The sequence below is a fragment of the Lampris incognitus genome, chromosome 11, assembly GCF_029633865.1.
Source record: "Lampris incognitus isolate fLamInc1 chromosome 11, fLamInc1.hap2, whole genome shotgun sequence".
Taxonomy (NCBI): domain Eukaryota; kingdom Metazoa; phylum Chordata; class Actinopteri; order Lampriformes; family Lampridae; genus Lampris; species Lampris incognitus.
This window is the reverse complement of record NC_079221.1, coordinates 26,040,958-26,049,528: the sequence shown is the minus strand read 5'-3', so window position 1 is coordinate 26,049,528 and position 8,571 is coordinate 26,040,958. Positions and strand designations below refer to the sequence as shown.

Below are 8,571 nucleotides of genomic sequence, written 5' to 3'. Positions count from 1 at the left end.
CCTCCCTGCATGCTTTTAAAAATACTCCAGCTGCCATCAGAGGTTAAATTAAATCAGGCCATCCGACCCGCAGGCAGGGGTCTGCACAACTCACCTGACCCCAGGCAGAGGCCTGCAATGGAGCCGAGGTTAAAATGATGTATATAATACTGAGAGAGAGACAGACAGAGAGACAGACAGAGAGAGAGAGAGAGAGAGAGAGAGAGAGAGAGAGAGAGAGAGAGAGAGAGAGAGAGAGAGAGAGAGAGAGAGAGAGCTATTCAGTCTCGGTAAGCAGCTAATCAAGTTAGATGAACCGGCATTATGTTACAGCTAAAGCTAAGTATACTATACTACCAGAAATTAATTTAATCCCATGCGTGAATACAGGCCAGCATCGCATGTTCAGTTTCTTCTTCTTTTTTTCCTCCTGTAAAAGGTTTTTTTTTTTTAGGGACTCGTTCCTTATCCAATGCAAGGGTCTAAGCGGACAGGATGTTGTACTGCTGTAAAACCCACTGAGGCAAATTTGTAATTTGTGATAATGGGCTATACAAATAAAATTGACTTGACTGCATTCATTTGAATTCATTTGTAATGAGATCTGTCAATTCATGATGTTAGTCCCGTAGCACACAGAGTTTATCTGAAGCAGTATACCTTGAGAGCTTAATATTGCCACAGCTGTACTGACGCTGCGTTGTCACAGAGTCACAAGATAATATCCACTTTGTATTTTGGCTCATCTGACCTGGCCACGGATCACATGTGATTCTATGATCAATACACAGTGAGACTAAACAGAGGTTAACAGTCCAGTGGCAGTAGACCAGACCAAATTGATCCATTGATCTCCGAAAGGTATTATGCTGACAATGATCAGAGATGGAAAAATATAAAGAGGCCAAATGCCATCTGTCCTCACAGCTCAGACAGTTAGCTGCATAGCGCATAGACCCGGGCCTGTTCACACTGCCTTGCTGCATGTCTTCCTCTTCTCCCCTCACCCTGCTTCCTGTATGTTACCCCACCAACTATCTCTCTGGTCAAATAAGGGATAGAATACAACAACAAAAAAAACCCCCAAAAAGTCTAAAAAATACCCAAAAGGTTATTCTCACACAAACATCTAGATCTTGCTGAAGAAACATAAATAATTGGCCTCTGTAATTCTGTTCCTGTCTCTCGCTTTCTTTCTCTGGTAAAATCCCTGCGTTCTCCCTCACACACACACACACACACACACACACACACACACACACACACACACACACACACACACACACACACACACACACACACACACAGTTTTACACTTTTTTTTACACTATGTTGTCGTTGTGGTTGTTGTCTTGATTTTCATCCTCTCCATAACAATCCTATCTAGGATTGCTTCAGGGATTGTTTGTCTCCACAAATGTACCAAAATGCATTTACACGTATTTTGTGGTAGCCAAGTAGAGATCCAGATTGATTCAGGCCACTTTGGCCACTTTTTAAAGGCATGCTCTTGTACGACGACCTTCCTCCGAGTCACAGCCAATGTTAAAAACTACTAGGGGCAAAACCACGCAGGAGCAGATTAGAAATGCAGGGTTTCGCCCGGAGAAATGGAGGGGGGGCACTGTTCTGACAGTCACTGGCTCGTAACTGGAGAGAGAGAGAGAGAGAGAGAGAGAGAGAGAGAGAGAGAGAGAGAGAGAGAGAGAGAGAGAGAGAGAGAATCCACATAATGATTTATTGTTTGCATCCCTTGTCTTAATCTTCTCCAACGTCCCTTGTTACATCTGCCCCCGCTGTCTTCTCTGACACGCCCTCCACTCCCCAGTTTGTGTCTCCTAACCTATGGCCATTCCTCCCTGTGTGTCTGTGTGTGGTCGTCGGAGTGGAGACAGGTGTGCTGTAGTCAGGGCGGTGGGCCCACCCGCGGGACGCTGCAACCCGTCCTGCGATCAAGAGAACTCCTCCTCAGCTCTGCCACATCCGCGCTGCCAGATCTTAGTTCCTGTTCAGCAAGTCTACGTTTGGAGCCATCCTCATTGCTATTTTGATTGTTACCTGTTTACTTCGCCGAATCCCGTTTCTCCTCTCCTTACAGTCCCGACTCCTCCGCTCCAGGTCCCGTCTCCAGCCCTCTTCTCGTCTGCCCTCCCAGTCCTGGACCCCACCCGGCTCCCACCCGGCTCTGTACCCCGTGGCCAGCAACCAGCACGGCTCTCCGCCGGTGGCATACCGTAAGGTCAGGTGCCCATGCAGGGAGGGAGCGTGGGCCCTTTCGCCATTGAGTTTTTTTTCCGCAATGGGGGTGCGGTTATAGACACCTTATCGCGTGACGTAAAAGCTGCGTTGTAAACAAGATGCGCGCGCAGAACGTGTGGCAAAACACGACCGAGAAACAACGCGCGCGCGCCTATGAAAGCGTATAAAACTTCAAATTAAACGGAGCAAAGTTCGAAATGTGAGAAAATGGAAATCCCAGAATATGTTGAAGGTCTAAGCAAGGAAGACACAAAGCATCACGGGTCGGAACCTACGCTAAGCACTGGAGAAAAACTTCCTGATCCGTTTACGCTTGCTGAAGCTCAGTGGACAAGTGACATCACGAAGCTGCCGAACATCAGCTGGAGGGACGTGACTGAACACCTCATAGACACACCAAGTATATTTACCAAAGAATCAGTGAAGGCACACAAGTCTTTAGTAGCTAACGATTACTTTGTTAGTGGACATGTCCAAGACTGCTTTTACCATCCGTTATCGAAGGAAAACAAGTTTTGCGTCATCAAGTCAAAGGTAGTTGAATCGTTTGTATAGTTGAATTGTTTGTATTCGATGTAACCCCCATAAATTTAGCTGCCCTACCAAGTTATTGTACACGGCCACGGGTTCGCGTCCCGGATGCGGCGCCCCGAGCTGCCGCCTGATGTCGCTAGAGTATTTTCGCTTGCTCGTTCTGAATTGCTGCTGCATAACTGCCTTTTCGCGGCCAGTGTTTCACGTGACGTCTACACAAGGTTCAATTTCAAAATAATCGGGGCGATTGTGATCGGATAACACAGGCTACCATCTTTTTTTTAAAATGCATTCATTTTAAAACAATGTTAAGATTGATAGCACAGTCGTTGTATCTTAGGAAGAATGGATTGTCCACAACGTCTCAAACTTCGTTTCAACATTTTACTAACTTAAATTGTGGCACCATTACACGTGACTTCACATGTCTCCCGCTGGATCAACACCGGGCTCGAGGGGAAATGCCAGATGAGGGGGGTGATCTACCAAGCTGCGGTGACGAGAGATGACAACGACGAAACAGAGACACGTCGGTCTAACAGAGGGAACACTCCAAAAGAGCTTTAATGCACACGTGTAGCTTTAACAACAACAGTTTAGAGAATAAGCCGTTATATTTGGTCATTGGCGGACAGAAAAATTAATTATTCAACCACCTGGAAAATCCTCTCAAAGAACAGGGCATATTAATAATAATCTTTATTTCGGACACAGAGCCGGTCCAGAGCATACAAGCAACAATACAATAAACTAAAAAAATACAATAAAAAAAAAATAGGCCCACATGACACCCCTACGCCCCACGCGCACGCGCGCGCGCACACACACACAGATCATGTGAGGCGTCCACACGCACCGTACAACACAGTCAGTTCATAACCGATACAGGCTGTCTCGCCAGGGCTTTCGAGGTCTGGATGTGAACCGATAGCAGCTTTTCGTAGGGCTGGTTAGAGCCTCTATGACGCTGTTCTCCAACACAGAACACACAACATGATGCTGGTCGCTTCAGGCCGCTCCCACTGCCTTACTTAGCTCGTCTGGTTCATCGACCTCACCTGGAGCTCTCCAGAGCTCACACCTGACCTGCATCTCTGATCAGGCCGATCAACCCATGGGGGTTGGTGATGGGGGTGCACCTTGGGGGTGCAGGCCTGGCTTGTGCCTTTGGGGACTGGCTTGTGTTCCTCGGGGATGAACAGGGCTCCTGGCCCCCATGTGAGCTCGGTGTTCCTCTGAGGTTGCGGTGCTTTGGACACCGGCTGTTCTCTTGGTCATGGGGTGTCTACATGACTGCGGGGGCCTGTGGGTGACTGCAGAGCCTGTCTGCTGCCTGGAGACACTATAATAAGTCGCAGATCTCAGACACCAGAATTTATTGGGATTAATCCCGTGCACTCATATGTGGACACACCACATGCACATAGGCAGACATGTCATGTGCACATTCACACTGCTAGCATCTGCCTCACGCAGTCCCTTGAACACTCTCTGGATTATCCTTCTTCTTAGTCCTTTCTACCCCTTTTCAGTCTTCTCCTTTATCACTGTAACTGCTATCCTAAACTGATATTTACAAGGTAAATTTAATTATGTTTTTTTGAACACATGTCAGCGTCTGTTTCTATGTCTGACTCGAAGATACATCCTAGGATGTGCTGATACACATCATCACTGATGTTTCCTGAGGACCTCGGGTGTTTACCATCATACACCCTCTTTCAGATGACCCAACCAGGGTTGATCTAGCTCTGGCTTGTGTCTCAGCAGCATTGGCCCACAGATCACTCCTTGTGCAGCCTCCATGGAAGACTTGATGGCTTTCCTTTTAGCAGTCCCAGTGATGCCAAGTACAGTGTAGAGCCTGCACAATGAGTGGCTAGCAAAGCCTCTATACCCTACTTCAATGGGCTCACAACGTGCATTCCAGTCTCTTCTCCAGCATTGATCAACAAGTTCCTGGTACTTGGACCACTTCCGCTCACTTGCCTCCTCCATCTGGTCCTCCCAGGGAACCGTCAGCTCCATAAGGAGCACCTGTTTTCTAAGAGGCTGATGATAGCACTATGTCTGGCCTCAACGAAGTTGTCACAATGTGGTCTGGGAACCTGAGCTGCCCCCCCAAGTCAACTCGCAGCTCCCAGTCTGACGCAAAGGTGAGGAGACTGGCTGCTGATCTGGGCTGTGACTGAGGCTGCTCACCAACCCTGACAAAGGCAATGTTCCTCTGTCTGCGGGCCTGGTTGTTGTTGGCCACAGCTTTGGAGATGGCTCTGCAACAGTCTTCAGCACCTGGTCATGTCGCTGGCAGTAATGGGCCTCCCCCAGGGCTGATGGGCAGCTGGTGAGGTTGTGCTCGAGTGAACCTTTACCAGGGCACAGAGGACCATGATGGATAATTAATCTTGCCCCGAGATTTGCTGGGCTAGGCAGATCATCATACACAGCTTGTACCATGAACTTGATCCGCTGCAGTTCTGCCTGCCAGATATCTGCCCAGGATATCTTCATCTCCAGCGCACTCTCCCACCTTGTCCATGCTCCCTACTGCCAAATGCCCACCATTCTGCTGGTCCTTTGCTCTTCAACACCCACCCCCACCTCCCAGGACTAGATGGCGTTTGTCCTTGCCATGGGCCTTATCATAGTGAGGTTGTGGGATATCTCCCAGCCCTGCCCGTCCAGTTGCCACGGTGCCCACCAGAGCCCTGTGTCTCAGCCAAGACTCTGCTGTCTCCAGGCCTTCCTGGGCTCTCCACTTCCTGCCTGTCTGCACCATAATACCTGCTGATGCCACTCTAGAGTCTTTGGAGTCCTGATAGAGCAGTGTCTCTCTTGTGCAAGAAACCCTGAACTCCTCATCGAGACTGCTGATAGGGAGCTGGAGTTTGTTGCTCCTCCCATACAGTGCTGCACTACTAAGGCTGCATGGCAGACCTAGCCATCTTCAGAGGTAGCTACTGATCTTCCTCTCCAAGGTCTCCACTGTCGACAGGGTTACCTCGTAAACCAGCATAGGCCAGAGGACTTGGGGTAAGATGCCATGCTGATAAATCCAAGCCTTGAGCCTTCCAGGTGCAGGGGCACAATGAGGGGGGGGGGTGCAGAAGGTGCAATGCCCACAGGCGCCGCATCAGCAGGGGTGCCAAAAGTACAGTGTACAGTAAACAATTTCTGGCTATAGGCCTATTTGTTTTTTTAAAAGTTTAATATTTATACATATTATTACTTAGATGATAATTTTGTATTAGAATATATAATTATATTTTTTAATTATAATAAAAAAAAAATTGCGTATGGTCTTTTGGCGCCTACTCTGATGCGGCACCTGTGTGCATTGCGCCCTCTGCACCCCCCTCATTGCGCCCCTGCATAGGCTAGACTTATCTGCTGTGCTGAGCCAATTCTCAAGCTCCTTAATGGTTGCTTGGATTGCCGCTGTATCTCTAAGGCTATAGTCAAAGACCTTGCCTAGTCTCTTGACTGGTTTCTCAGTGATAGATGGGATTGCAACGCTATCCAGAAGGAAGTGAAACTGGTCCACCACTTTACCCCTCTTCAACACCATGGCTGTCAATATGGCTGGTTTATAAGGAAGTGAAACTGGTCCACCTCTTTGCCCCTCTTCAACACCATGGCTGTCAATATGGCTGGTTTAAAACTCATTCTTGCCCAGGAGATGAGCTTCTCCAGGTCCTGGAGGATCCACCTACCACCAGGCTCCGATGATGTGGTGACAGTGAGGTCATCCATAAAGGCTCTGATGTGGGGCTGCCGAATGCCAGACTTGGACAGAGGGCTTCTGCACTCAGTTTCAGCTGCCTTGACTACCCTATTCATGGCAAGGGTGAAGAGTGTAACTGAGATGGTACACCCAGTTATGATCCCCTTCTCAAGCCGGTGCCAGTCAGATGTTGTGTTCCCAGAAGTGACTCTGAGCCTGAAGTTCCCGTAGTAGTTCAGGATGAGGTCCTTGATCTTACTGGGTACATGATATCGGTCCAGAGTAGTCTTGATCAGCTTGTGGGGTATTGGGCTGTATGTATTGGCAAGGTCAATCCAAAGCACAACCAGGTCACCCTTCCCTTTGTGTGCCTCCTGATCAGTTGGGGGACAACTCTGGTGTGTTCCAGGTACCCTGAAACTCCAGGAATGCCACCTTTCTGTACCAAAGTATCAATGTAGGCATTCTTACAGATTAAGTCTGTCATCCTTCTGCATAGGACACTGAAGAAGATCTTCCCTTCCACACTGAGGAGTGAGATGGATCTGAACTGCTCCAGCTTGTTTGAGTTCTCTTCCTTTGGTATCCAGACTCCCTCTGCCTGCCTCCACTGGTCCGCTACAGTTCTCCTGTGCCAAATCACCTGCCGAATCTTCCATAGGATACTGAGGAACTCTGGGCAGTGCTTGTACAACTTATAGGGTACTCCACTGGGTCCCGGAGCAGAGCGGGCTCTGGCTGCATTAACCATCTCCCAACTTCCTTCAGGGTGGGCTCTCTGGTGTTAAACTCCCCTGTGGGCGCTGGTATGTTCAAAAGGGCTCTGTGGGGCCCTAGCTCTTGTTCTCTATCAGAGTCACTCAAGTGTTGTGCAGGAATTGGTCTATCTCTTCTTTCGAGCAGGCAAGACGACTGCTGTGCTTCTGCCTTAGCAGCTGCGTCGTGAATCCAAATGGATCAGCTATAAACACAACGTGCTTCCTGGCTCTCTCTCTCCTCCATCTCCTGTGCCACTCTGCTCTGCGCAGAGTCATGAGCTTCTTCCTGATGGTTTCCATTGGTGGTTTCTCCTCCTTGGTTGCTACCTTGAACTGCCTTACCAGAGTCCAAAGCTCCGGCCACAGTTAGTAGATCTTGTCTGCCCTTCGGTTAATGGTGTAGTTGGGTCTGGTGGTCTTGCCCTCTTCAACACCAAACCTCACTGCTGCAAAACCTGACAATGATAGTTGTCATCATCAGAAATCATTGTGTCTCCCTTTGCTGTTGACATGAAGATTCTGGCCGTGTCCTCGTTAAATTGGCGTCACTCTGTGCTGGCTTGCTGGAGGCCGCTTGAATCAACTCTGCTGAACTGCTCTGCTGGGAGCCAGAGAGCTTAGTACATGGAGGTTATGGGCTCTGTGGGGTGTCTCCGGGCCAGGCTCCTCCTGCGTCTCACCAGGAGTGGATCTTGGGCGCTGCGCTGACACCCCCCCCCCCCGCGTGCCAAACATTTCATTCAGGCCTGATAGATTTTAAAGACATGCTCGTTTTTGCAGACCTTGCTGCAAATGCATCTTCGAGTTGTCGTTGTTGATAATCTGTTTGCTAAAGTCATCATCGTTAGGTCCATCCTGTTGGGGTGCTCATTGGGCTCCCCTGGGGGTATATCCCTGTGTGTTCTGTAGCTTATTTTGGGGTTCTTCCTCATGAAAGATGCAGGTTGAGCTGCTACCCCTTCCTGCCCCAGTTGCCATCTTTCCAAGCTGTCAACTATCTCTCCAGTCGTCTATGTCTATGTCTTATCAGATACTACTACTACTACTACTACTACTACTTTTGGTGGCTCCCTTTAGGGGTTGCCACAGTGGATCATCCGTTTCCATCTCTTCCTGTCCTCTGCATCTTCCTCTGTCACACCAGCCAACTGCCTGTCCCCTCTCACCACACCTGTAAACCTCCTCTTTGTCCTTATGTCTTAACAGATAACATGTGCTCATTTTTCGAGTTTCCTTGTTTCACTTCTGGTAATTGTCTTCCTCTTGGAGAAGCGGTGCTGATTGGTTGTTTAGCTGATCAAACATGCTGAAGAGGGG

General features: G+C 48.9%; 1 pseudogene; it reads right to left on the bottom strand.

Annotated features, from left to right (window-relative positions):
- Nucleotides 1-3,640: 3,640 nt before the first annotated feature.
- On the bottom strand, nt 3,641-8,475 carry LOC130120327 (uncharacterized; annotated as a pseudogene).
- Nucleotides 8,476-8,571: the final 96 nt, after the last annotated feature.